The following is a 13,543-nucleotide window of genomic DNA, read 5'->3' on the forward strand; positions in this document are numbered from 1 at the left end:
AAAGTAATGCTGCCACCAATCAGAGTGTCTTATGACCTCTTAAAGCAGTGTCCATTTATGAAAATTAAATATCAATAGAAATGATAGCTATGACCAGAACAGCCAGGCCTTCAAGGGATCCAGGAAGTATCAAACAGGTATAAACACTCTTTAATCTCTAAAGTAAAACATTGATGTCCAGCCACAATGTAAAGTATACAAAAATTAATAATAAGTAAAATGATTACACAAATGTAAATCAATAACTTTTAATAATCACCAGAATTCAGTCAGCAGAAATGTTAATTAAACTGCAGGATAGTAGTCCATCAGTTTAGAAAATCTATCTTAATAGCTAAACTTTCCTAAGCTGGCTAAATAACACTGTACCTTATCTAATCTAAAGCCTAACAGCAAGGCAAAGGCAGGCTTACAGTTTTTGGTGAGTTTTCTTTCATGGGTGTCCACTGACTGCAACTCTTCACTAACAGCTGTTCTTCACAAACTGCTCAGCACTTGACTAACTGCACAGCTTAATAGTCTTTACTGTATTATTTTTAAAAATAACAGTCAGCTGTGTGAAAAAGTTCATTTTTTCCTGTCAATCAGCTGATAATCACCTAGCAACAAGGAACATACTATTGACATCACCTACTGTTCAAATGATTCACAACAGTACTTTAGAATCTCCCTCACAAACGTGCAATTAGAAATGTATCAGAAAACTGACAGATTCTTTCAATATTCTGTTTAAACAGGGAGATACTCAACATTTTAAAACTTATTTAGATTTTCACAATTGCCATGCAATACAAGTTAATCTGAGAATATGCACAAATCTCCTGCTAGACATGCTAACACAGATGACAGTATTTTTATTTTCTTCACAAAAAGGTTGAATAATCTTCTGGTATTTTTACAATGCAGTTATTAGTATGAAACTCAAGATGCTATAGCCAGCTCTATGAGGCAGAGATATTTATTAAAGGCTGCAGCCACAGTGACCCATGTTCTGTTACCAATCCTAGCTACAGAAGAAACAGGCCAGGGCATTGAGGTGGCAGTGGGTATTCAGAGGAGTCCATGCTCATTGCAGTGGGAAATAGGTTGCTGGTTGAGCTTGTTTAGGTTTGGTAAGATGATGTACCTGAAGTCATCAATAGGAGTTTGGCCAAAGAGGACAGAGCTGTAAGACTGCACACATCAACTACTGCATAACACTACAACTGCAGCATAGTATCTCTCTCCAGCCTTCAGATAGTAAAAAATTCCAGTGGTAATATGCTGCTTCCAACTGATCTTTATCCCAAGACTTACTATGTCAAGGACAGTCAGAACTGGATAAATTAATGAATCACTTGCATATGGATCAAAGCAGGGTATAGGATCTCATTGAGTATGCAGAAAAAATCCTAGGACAAGATGTTATTGGCCAGAGAACTTAGAGAGAAAATGTATATATTAATGATAGGATAAAACAGCAAGTGGTTAACTTGTGTCTAAGAATGCAAGTACCTGAGAAAGAGATGGGTATGAGTAGTTATTGAGAGGGTGGAATGTGTTAAGCAAGCTATATAGCTAAGTTAGTTGTAAACACATTTTAATTCTGAAAAGAAATGGAAGTAGGAGGCATTTCATGTCAAATATAATACAAATATTGAGTTAGATGAGTTGCTCAAAATTGTGGACTTCAACCAGTAATGTAACAACAGAGGGCAATTACCTGCAGTGAGGCTTCTTTTATTACAGAGGTACTAGCATTTTTTTGTCAATAAATTGTGGATCACAAGTAAATGAGACTTAAGTATAGTGATTAAATGTCTTGACTAAGGGATTCCATGAGGTAACATGAATGCATTGCATTCAGATTATATTGACTGCCTCAGGTACTCTTTAGCTTATTGTTTTCACAGAACACTTGTAACACAGCATTAGATGGTGATGTATTTACTGTTGGGAAATTAAAGAGAGGAGATAATAAAATACATGGATACCTTTTTCTCCCTTATAACAAATTATGTCTGTGTTTATGAAACAGTATTCTATGTATAGAAGATATTCTTACCTTAGCTGTTTTTCTGAATATCAGGATGTGTATGGGGGCAGATTTTGGTTTCTTATAGATTCTAATATAAATTAAGGACAACGTCTAATGTCTTTCAACCTGGGAGATTGCAAATATATGCCATCTTCTAGTATTTCTGTAAACACTAATTCATGATAATATACTTTGCTACATATGAAGTATTGTCTTTTATCTATATTATACAGTTCTTTAGTATTTGCACGCTAACCACCTCTAGTTTTTTTTTTTTTTCTATGACATCCAACTTAATCAGTACATTGAAAAACATTACATAATAAAACATATGGATTTTGTGTATTCCTAGTAACTAAAAGTGTGTGTTTTAAAACAAATAAATCTCCATTTATATAATATATAATGCATATATATATAATGGGCATTTTGTTTTACAAATTGTGAACATTTTTTTTAATTTTAAGTAAGATGTGATGTGTCATCTCTCTGTGTTATGGAAGGATGGAGCCCTGACCACGTGCAGGACATCTGAGTTTATCTGGTGAGCCTGGCCTCTGAGGACTTGGCTGAACATGATAGGAAATGTAGTGGTATTTTACAGTCTGACCTGTTTTAGACAGAGGGGATGGGCCTTAAGCAGGAGGTTATAGCCCCAGTGATGATACTGGAGCAGTATGAATCTTTAGTGTGTGTATATGTATACATATATATATATATATATATATATATATATATATATATATATATATATATATATTTTTTTTTTTGGTGCCCACCAGACATTCTCAGCCTTAATGGCCTTACTTCACTGTATCCCAGTAAAGGGGGCTGGGAGTGGGTGGGGCATAAAATAAAACTCCTTGTAATTACAAGTATTACACAGTACTAGAAATTGTCAGTCTCTCAGACAATAGGAATTAGTATCAGGTTAGGTTATTTTTGTCAGGAGTGATTTCAGACGTCTGAGATCAAGAAGAAGCACCAGCTGCTGACAGTCTGCTATACAGAAACCAACAAACTTATAACAAAACAAAAAATAATACTCTGCAAAAAAATTAGTTGTTTAACTCTTTTCATGCATGAGCATGTGAAAGGAAACTCTTCATCCACAGTTTCTAGTTGGATGCCATATTCTAATGCACCATTTCCATTTCAAACCAAATTCAGAGATGTGACCTTTTCACTTGCCCAAAGTGGGACATATTTCCTGACACATAGAATTTTATAGGATAAATCATACCCATAGCTAACACAATGGACTGAACTCCCCCTTTTTACCATAGTAAAAGCTCATTCTTGCAGAATTTGAGCTGTGCCTGCTGTTTCATATAACATTAATATGATTTAGATACAAGCTAAATGTTTTATGCAACTCTTAGAGGAAACTTAGGAATACATTTTGTCATACTATTTTGGGATATTTGGTATTTTTCATTTTTCTTCACAGGATGCAAATGCCAAATACGGATTGCCCTGAGAGTTAGCAAACAAACAGATTTAGCATTGTTTCCAATAATTGCTGCTTTATTGTAATAGACATCTATATAAAATGTACAGTCCTCATGCATAGTGTATTTGAATATACCATTAGAGATAAAGATGGGCTTAAATTACTATTTCAATTTATTTTTTTTTGCCCTAGTCCTGCATAACATAATCACATTGTTGCATACTTTTGGCCCAAGCACAACACTCAACTACTACAGCACAGTTGTATGGCTGTAAAAGAACAGAGCAAAATTAAATTGTACTTGCATACAAAAGAAAAGTCAGTTGACAAAAAACCTTAATTGTTGTATATATTCAGTGTAATATACTTTGCAGTTGGATACATGGCACAGAAGGATGGAATACAAATAAAAACACAATGCGTTTTATCACCCTCTGGTGTTAAGTGAGGAGGTAAAACATGATGCATTCTGTTCAAAGAGTGCTATAATTGCTTGGGCTTGAGGGAATATATCACTTACGGATGGGCATATGAATTGTAGAATGTGATTGGCCGATCTCCATTTAGTCTGAAAAATGGGAGGCATTGAACCCAGGTGAAGAGAGAGTGCTACCAATATATCAAAACCTAGTTTTAGTAGCTGTGCAAATATAGATATGTTTGAAGGTCAGGAACAATTTAAACTCAGACTTTTTCATTTAAAGCTCAATCGGGCAGTTCCGTGTTGCTGTAGGTCCACATGTTCAGCCTTACATTTATATATCACATAATAAACCTAAAACCTAAACCTTTACATTTCCATGACCTAACAATTGCGTAAATAATGCTTTATTTGTATTCTTAATGAATACAGCATGTTTCTGCTTACAGGTGTGCCACTTCAGGCTGTGTGCAGTACTATCATTTAATGCTGGCCAGGAATCATGGCATACTGCTTAAATAATATTTTTAGAGCAACAATTAAAAATTGGAATTTTGTAGTTATTTACTTCTATACAAACAAAGGTTGTTCAAGCATTAATATACTAATACTGACTGTATGTTCCACATCTGGCCATGCCTATTTAATCCTAGTACTGTTGTAAGAGACTGAAGTACTGTTCACCTGCTTGTGCAAGAAATCTTTAAAATTTCTACCATCTTTTAGATAAACTTTGTATCCTCAAACACTGGGCTTTTACCTACCTCTGGAAATATTACTGAAAATTCAGATATAATCTTCTAATTAGCTTTAACAACACTTTTAATTTCAGATATAGTCAAAGAGTATGAAAGTACCAAAGCATGTGATTTATAAATGTTGCACTGAAATACATTCATTGATGTCTTTGTTTACATATTATGTCTCTGTGACATAGTCTTTTCTGCTTTGTTGGACATCCCTTATCTTTCTCATGACCATTTTTCCAGAGTATCCCCTTTTGATAAATCTGCCCTACTATGGTGTTTCAGGCAATAAGCAATACTTCAGGAGCGATTTTCTGGGAGTATCAAACAGTCTTAAGAAAAACCCAGAGAAGTATATTAAAATGAAAAAAAAAAACACTGGACGCAGTTTACTGAAAACAAATAAAATAAACAATTACTATTCTACAATACATGATTTGTCATACTAAGTCATCTTCATATTGTGAGAGCTGCAATTCACATGAATGTTTTTATATCAAAAGTTAAAAATGGCTGATTAAGTAAAAGTCATATGATCCAATATCAGATCTTTTTTTCCAAAAATACAAACATCTTTAAAAATACACATATTTCCATGAATGATATTATTGAATATATATATATATATATATATATATATATATATATATATATATATATATATATATACACACACACACACACACACACACACATATATATATCTATATATATATATATATAGTTCTGTGCCACTTGACAAGAAAAAAATTGAAAAAAGTCTAAAACACAAAATCTTGAAAATGGAATGTTCTCTTTCTCAACTGCTATGTGACTCCAGAGTTGGCATATATAATTAACAGGGTGTATGAAGTCGTGGTGGCACAGTGGTAGCATTGTTGCCTCACAGTAAGAGGTTCTCCTGTTCAATCCACGGCTGGAGTGCCTTCTGTGCAGAGTCTGCATGTCCTCCCCACGGTCGAGTGGCCTCCAAAAAACATGCGTGAATGGGCGTGGCAACTTGGAATCATAAAGAATCTACTGCCAATCATTAGCGGACCGGAGTTCCGCTGTGGCAACCCCTAACCGGGAAAAGCCGAAAAGACAAACAACATCAGATACGTTTTTAACATTTTGTATTTCAAATTTTTTTTTCAAACAAATGTAATATAACACTCTCTCTCTCTGTATGGGACATGAGGAAGTAAACATGTGTATCCTGGACCATGTTGTTCATGAGGAAGTAAATACGTGTATCCTGCACCACGTTAGCAGAAGTTATGCACTGGGTTTTCTGGCGGTTTGGAATTAATCTGCACTTTAGAGTTGTTAAAACAGCAAAGGAAGGCAGTGGCAGAAGGTTATGATATAACAGTAGACTCTTCTTTTTGTTTTTGTTGTAAGAAGATGTTAAGAAATGGAGATGGCTGACGACTTGCAGTTTTTAGGTCTGCATCTGACAAAGTCTATGAAACTTTGACGAAAATGCTATTTAATACAGTGCATGTGTTTATGAGTGTACTGTCTTTTACGTGGCTAGATTAAAGTTTGTGAATACCAGTACTGGCTTGGACTTTCCCTGTGTACTTTTGGTATTGATTCTTAGTTCTTTTTGGTACCTGGTATAACCTTCATTTCTGGACTATTTTTTACCATGTAAATCACACATTCATATATCCTTTCTTGAAGTTTCCTCATAGTCTTATGTACAGGAAATGCCAATTAGTGCATGTGTTTAGCCAGGAATAGCACAGATTTCAATTGGCAATGAAAAAATCCGAGAACCTTAACATTATAATTGTTTATTGTTATGGTATGGGTTCTGACATTCATATACTGACATTCTTTACACCCCCACAAAAAACATGCATTTCTCTTTAATTGTATTTTCTGAAGTGTTGATCTTTCTCTGAAAAAGTTATTTTAAATTGCTAGCTCTGCAGTATACAAATATAATTTCATTTTATCCTCTACATGCCTTTATAACATATTAAAATTTCCTTTTATAATTCACACCTTATTTTATAGCAATTACATCAGGTCTAAACATGACCATTGTGAGCATCCTTCTGTTAATAATTCAGTGCTTGATATCATGACCATCACTATTTTCATGACTCCCATTACTATCCTTAGTAATTTGTAAAACAGGTTTTCCCTTTGGGACATATCCAAAATGTCATCGTGTATTAAATTCAAAGCATATTCCTTGGTTAAAAATCTATGATGTGTTATGGAGTTTTCTTCTTTAAAAACAGTATCATCCAAAATCAGCGTACTGCTCCCAACTACCTGACCCTTGACACTGTTCTTTTTTAACCAGTGATGATGTAGTGTATAAACTAATATGCAGCTGAGTGGTGAACAGACACATTAAATATAATACCCTGTGCACTGCACAACACCAGGTGGTTGAAGGAGGAAAAGGCCTTCTGACTGATATTCTGGATTCCCTGTGTAGCTACTGAGGCATTGATAGATATGTGTGTGTAGTCAGTGGCCTCTAGGTTACCAGGAAAATGAGCTATGTTATAGAAGACCATATAGTGGTACTTCCCTTGCTGCTGTCTAAACATACTGCAGTAACATTTCACGGAAATGGAGTACGATTTTCCAAGGCCAATGTCTTCAAAATGTCTAATGTACCCTTTGTAATACACTAAAAGGTTCTCATAGCAAGGATGTTTAATCCTACATGAACCATCAAATCTATTGGAATAGACAGTCCTTGTATCTCCCTTGATTCCATGTGGGGGCAGCACATGTCTCCTAGTTATTGTATGACCTCTGTCTCTCTCCATCCATCTATCTATCTATCTATCTATCTATCTATCTATCTATCTATCTATCTATCTATCTATCTATCTATATATGTTAGCATTTAGCTGTGTCCTGGTCAATGGTGGAAATGATATATCACATGTTGATAGACTCTTCTGTGATGTAGATGGTGGTGCTGCAAAACATTGTGGCCACTGGCTCCCAAGGCAGCCATTAACACATCATGACCAACTAAAGCACATGTTATATCCAGCATCTTAGTGTGAGTGATACACCTGTACAATGGAATGGAATCTTCATGTGTGTGAGTGGTCTCTACAAAAAAAAAAGAAATAAATAATGATGTTCTTCAGGACAGCTGATTGCTATGGCTGATCAACCTAATTTCATATGGTTCTAAATTGGGATGTCATGTTTGAATTCATCATTTCTTTATACAACTAATTTCACATGCCTGCTAACCATTAAGCCACTTAGGTGCAATCATCCATGCAGCCATGAGGGAGCTTTGCATTTTTGTCAGCATTCCAACAATGATAGTGTTTTTCATTTATGATCTTAACCACCAGCCCTACTAATAAATCTAACCCTGACATGACTGTGGGAGCCACCTAGACTGCTTCATTCCACACATGCATACTTGCTCCCACACATGAGCTAACAGATGCTACTATCACTGGCTTGAATGACTATATCCACATCATACTGACTCAGCCTCACCACTAACTGATGAACTTCCTTTCTCAGGTGGGGCCCTGTCAGTGGAGCCATGGCAAAAGCATGGGAAGAACCACTGTCCCTTCCCCCAGGATGAGTAAACCCTCAGCATCAACACCAATATTCAAATTAGGGACACATGGGTTCCATCCAGAACTTTATCCGTCTACACCATCAGTGTAGGGATATCCTCACTAGCATACTGATATGTCATTATGTGGTGATTTGCATGTAATACATACCATGGTATTTTCCAACTTTTGCAGTTGTGATATTTGTGCCTCTGAATCATTTTCCACGTCACCCCTAACCATTCCAATTTAAGTTAATGCACTATGCTCATCTTTGTGTGTGTGTGTGTGTGTGTGTGTGTGTGTGTGTGTGTGTGTGTGTGTATGTGTGTGTGTGTGAGTGTGTACCCCATGATGGTTCTCAAAATGGATGACAAGCAATTCATTTCTCAAGCTTCACTGTCAGGGTGACTTTCTTGACATCCATCCTTCAAATACATATCAACCAGAACATAATATTCTTTATTAAACTTGAAAAATGGTGCTGCAATATCTAAACTTGAAACCAGTTTCCCAGCTCATAAGAGAGAGATAACTGGTCATCCCATTAAAAATAAATTGAAAAAGAAGGAAAAAAAATAAAATAAAAAAATGAAGCACTGAAACATGGAATAAAAACCTCTAAAGAAATCCCAACTCTGCCAATTGATTTTTGGAATGCTGAGTCCTGCAATATCTTTATTTCATATGTATGTATATGTATATGTATGTGTGTGTGTGTGTGTGTGTGTGTGTGTGTGTGTGTGTGTATTCATAGGTTGGTTCATAGGTTGGTACTAGGCTATCAGCCCTAGGGCCTATACAAGCCTAGCCATAACAATTTATATATATATATATATATATATATATATATATATATATATATATATATATATATATATATATATATATATATATATATATATATATATATATATATATATATATATATATATATATATATATATATATATATATATATATATATATATATATATCTCCTACATTCTATCAGAGCAAACATGTAATCTTGATCAGGGGGGGGGGTCTTCCAAAATTTATCCATCTTTGGGGAGTTCCTCAAGTCGATGTTTTTCCTCCTCTTTGAACAATCAACTGGTAAGGTTCTGTTCAAGCACTCTGTAAAAAGGCCAGGAAGACAGATGTCTTTTCTTTTCTTTGGTTCTTTTTTCTACCATTCCCATAGTACAATTGAAGATTCATAAGGAATCCCCCCAAGATCATTGTGATAACTCCCTTCCGGTCTAGGCAACTGTGGTTGTCTGTTCTTTGCCAGGGGCAAATACCACAAGCTTCCTCACAGAACTGAGTCTTCTCACACAAGAAAAGGGGTGTTTGATACATTCCCACAACAATCACTTTCAGTTGGCTGCCTGGATAATAAGGTCTTAATTCCTTTTAGGCACTTATTTACTGAGGAGGTGCAGCTGATACTAACAGAAGTAAGAAAGCTAGCTACTAAAAAATCATATATTAACAAATGGAAAAGGGTTTCTAGTTGGTGTCACTAACGTTACCGGTATCCATTCAGGGCTAGTTGTTCTCTGTTTTCCACAATATTTGTGCGAGTTCCTATTCTGTGGCCTTTCTTATTCCTTAGTCAATATTCATTTATCAGCCACTTCAGCATGTCTGCCCATAGACCTCTTGTTTCAAGGCAGTCTCATGTCAAAATGTTCTTGAAAGTAGTTTTGCAAAAGTGGCCATCAAGTAAAATAGGGCCCTACTTGGGATCTTAATTTTGTTTTAGAGAAGCTAACATTTGCACCATTTGAACCAGTTAATCTAGATGACTTGAGGATCTTACAATGAAAAACAGTTTTACTGATTTCTCTAACTTCTGCAAGAAGGGTATCTGAGTTGCAAGCTCTTATGGTAACTAAACTCTACCTCATTTTCCATAGGTACACAGTTTATTTGAGAACTAATCCTTCCTGTATGACTAATGTGGTGTCCAAGTTTACTTTAAGCCAAACTATCCATCTCCCTATTTTCTTAATGAATCTAAAAAGGAGACAGAAAGGATACTCCATACCTTGGATGTCCAAAGACAATTCCGATACTATCTTGAGAGAACTATATTTCGCAAACCTTCAGATCAATTGTTTATTTCTTGTGAAGATAAGAAAAAGGGACAATCTGTGTCAAAACAGACTATTTGAAAATAGTTGTCTAAGGGGTTCCTGGACTCTTCTTCTTTCACCCCCCAAATGTAGTTAGCTTTACTGCAGCACTGATCAATATGATGAACATAGTACAGTTGTGTAAGTTAAACTTAACACAGTAGTTGATATTTGAATGACAACTGATGCAGCAAACACTGTCCTCTCCACCCCCCCCCCCTTGTTCTTATGTGTTGACATTTATATATTTATATAAGAAGTGAATACACCCCTGTTAAAATGCCGGGTTATTGTGATATAAAAAAAAATATATATATAAAAAAAAAAATGAGACCGCAATAAATCATTTCAAAACTTTTCCTACCTTTAATGTGACCTATAACCTGTACAATTCAATTGAAAAACAAAGACATTTGTTAGGGGAAAAATATAGAAAATAAAAAACGTATAATACACTGGTTGCATAAGTGTGCACACCCTTAAACTAATACTTTGTTGAAGCACCTTTTGATTTAATTACAACATTCATTCTTCTTGGGTACACACCTGCCATCAATTAAAGAGACTCTTAATACCAAATAAAGTTCAGCTGTCTTAGTTTTCCTGACATTTACTCAGTTGCCTGCTACAGCAAAAGCCATGGTTCACAGAGAAATTACAAAGCATCAAAGGGATCGCATTGTTGAAAGGTATCAGTCAGGAAAAGGGTGCAAAAAAATTTCCACAGCATTGGATATACCATAGAACACAGTGAAGACAGTCATCAAAAAGTGGAGAAAATATGGGACAACAGTGACATTGCAAAGAACTGAACTTCCCCCCAAAACTGATGAAAAGACAAGACGAAAACTTGTCAGGGAGGCTGCCTAGAGACCTACAGCAACACTGAAGGATCTGCAGGAATTTCTGGCAAGTACTGGTTGTGTACTACATGTGACACAAATCTCCCATATTCTCCTTATGTCCAGACTATGGGGTAGGGTTGCAACACAGAAGCATTTTCTTACACAGAAAAACATCCAAACCCAACTAAAATTTGCAAAGCAATACATCATCTCCCAAAAGCATGTGGGAAAATGTGTTATGGTCTGATGAGACCAAGGATGAACTTTTTGGCCACAATTCCAAAAGGTACGTTTGGTGAAAAAATAACACTTTTCATCACCAAAAGAACACCAACCCCATGGTGAAGCATGGTGGTGGCTATATCATGATTTGGGGTTGCTTTATTTTTTTCAGATGGAACTGGGGCTTTAGTCAAGGTGGAGGGAATTATGAACAGTTCCAAATACCAGTCATTTTTGCCCAAAACCTTCAGGTGTCTGCTAGAAAGCTGAAGATGAAGAGGAATTTCACCTTTCAACACAACAATGACCCCCCCCAAGCATCCATTCAAATCAACAAAAGAATGGCTTCACCAGAAGAAAATTAAAGTTTTGGAATAGCCCAGCCAGAGCCCAGACCTAATTCCAATAGAAAATATCTGGGATGACCTGAAGAGGGCTGTGCACAAGAGATGTCCTTGCAATCTGAAACATTTGGAGTGCTTTTGCAAGGAAGAGTGGGAAATATTGTCAAGTCAAGATGTGCTAAGAAGACTGAATGCTGTAATTAAATCAAAAGGTGCTTCAACAAAGTATTAGTTTAAGGGTGTGCACACTTATGCAACCAGCTTATTGTACATTTTTTTATATATATTTATTTATTTATTTATTTATTTATTTATTATTTGTTATTCAATTGAATTGTACAGGTAATAGGTCATATTAAAGGTGGCAAAAGTTTTGAAATTATTTATTGTGGTCTCATTTTTTTATATCACAAAAACCTGGCATTTTAACAGGGGTGTGTACACTTTTATATCCATTGTATATATATATATATATATATATATATATATATATATATGTGTGTGTGTGTGTGTATGTGTGTGTGTGTGTGTGTGAGAACGATATAGATACAGATATAGATAGATATAGCTATATATAAGGAAACATGCCATATAAATTGAACATTCATAATCTTGAATGTGTTTAACACCAGCAGAAGTGATCAAAACTCATTTCCTCACTTTTGCCAGTGTTAAATCCATGCACGATTGCATAGTGTGGACTGGGGAGATTGCCCTTTCCCCACTGTGGAATAATCTTGGAGATGGTAGCTATATATACATGTGTAGAGTACATCCTGTTACATGGGAGGTGCAGCGGGGCTTGCCCTCCGTGCAAAAAACAAAAGTGTTTTGTTTTTTCACTGGTTTGGATTTTGAACTTTTAGCATCAATAATTAGCCATTCCAGATGGGTGTACTTTGATGTGTGAAGTACATCTCTCTCTCTCTCTCTCCATATATATATATATATATATATATATATATATATATATATATATATATGGGTCCTTGGTCGACAGTTCATATGATCGACTGTTTATTTGGTCGACAGTTCATTTGATTGACAAGCATTTTAGGTGGGGGGCTTTGCCCCCCACACCCCTCAATGTGGGGGGCTGTGCCCCCCACACCCCCCTAACTATATATATCAACTCCAGGGTCACACAACATTGGGGAAGAGGGCAAATGCTTGTCTATCAAATGAACTGTCGACCAAATAAACAGTCGATCATATGAACTGTTGACCAAGTCATATAGACCCATATATATATATATATATATATATATATCTATATATATAGATATATATATATATATATATATATATATATATATATATATATATATATATATATATATATAGTTTTCCAACTTGCTTTTTCTTCCCTGGCCTTGGGTTCCTATACTGAGTACTGTTCTACTCTGAGAATAATAGACACCTATTTCCTCTTTTCTTGTCTAGCTACATTTATTGGAACATTATACTCACTCATTCACTCATTCATTATTTGTTTATTCAATCAGTCTGATGTATGGGTATAAGCACTGGTCCAATGAACCATTACAATAAAAACAATGATATATTAGCCTCCTTTTTGGTATCATAAGGAAGGTATGCAAATATTTTCTAGATCTTGCAGGAACATGAGTACAAAAGTAGGTTATTCATTCCAAATATGAATTTCTTTGTGAACTGATCTCAAATTATTACCTATATGAAAATTAAAAAATATCGGTTGTTCTGCATATTGCTGTAGTTGCACTTTTTCTTCATCTAGCATAAGATGCATAATTTATTGATTTCCATTTATTAGAGTTTGTCTTCAATTTCTGAAAACTGTAG

The sequence above is a fragment of the Protopterus annectens genome, chromosome 4.part1 (assembly GCF_019279795.1).
Source record: "Protopterus annectens isolate FY-2018-M chromosome 4.part1, PAN1.0, whole genome shotgun sequence".
Taxonomy (NCBI): Eukaryota; Metazoa; Chordata; order Ceratodontiformes; family Protopteridae; genus Protopterus; species Protopterus annectens.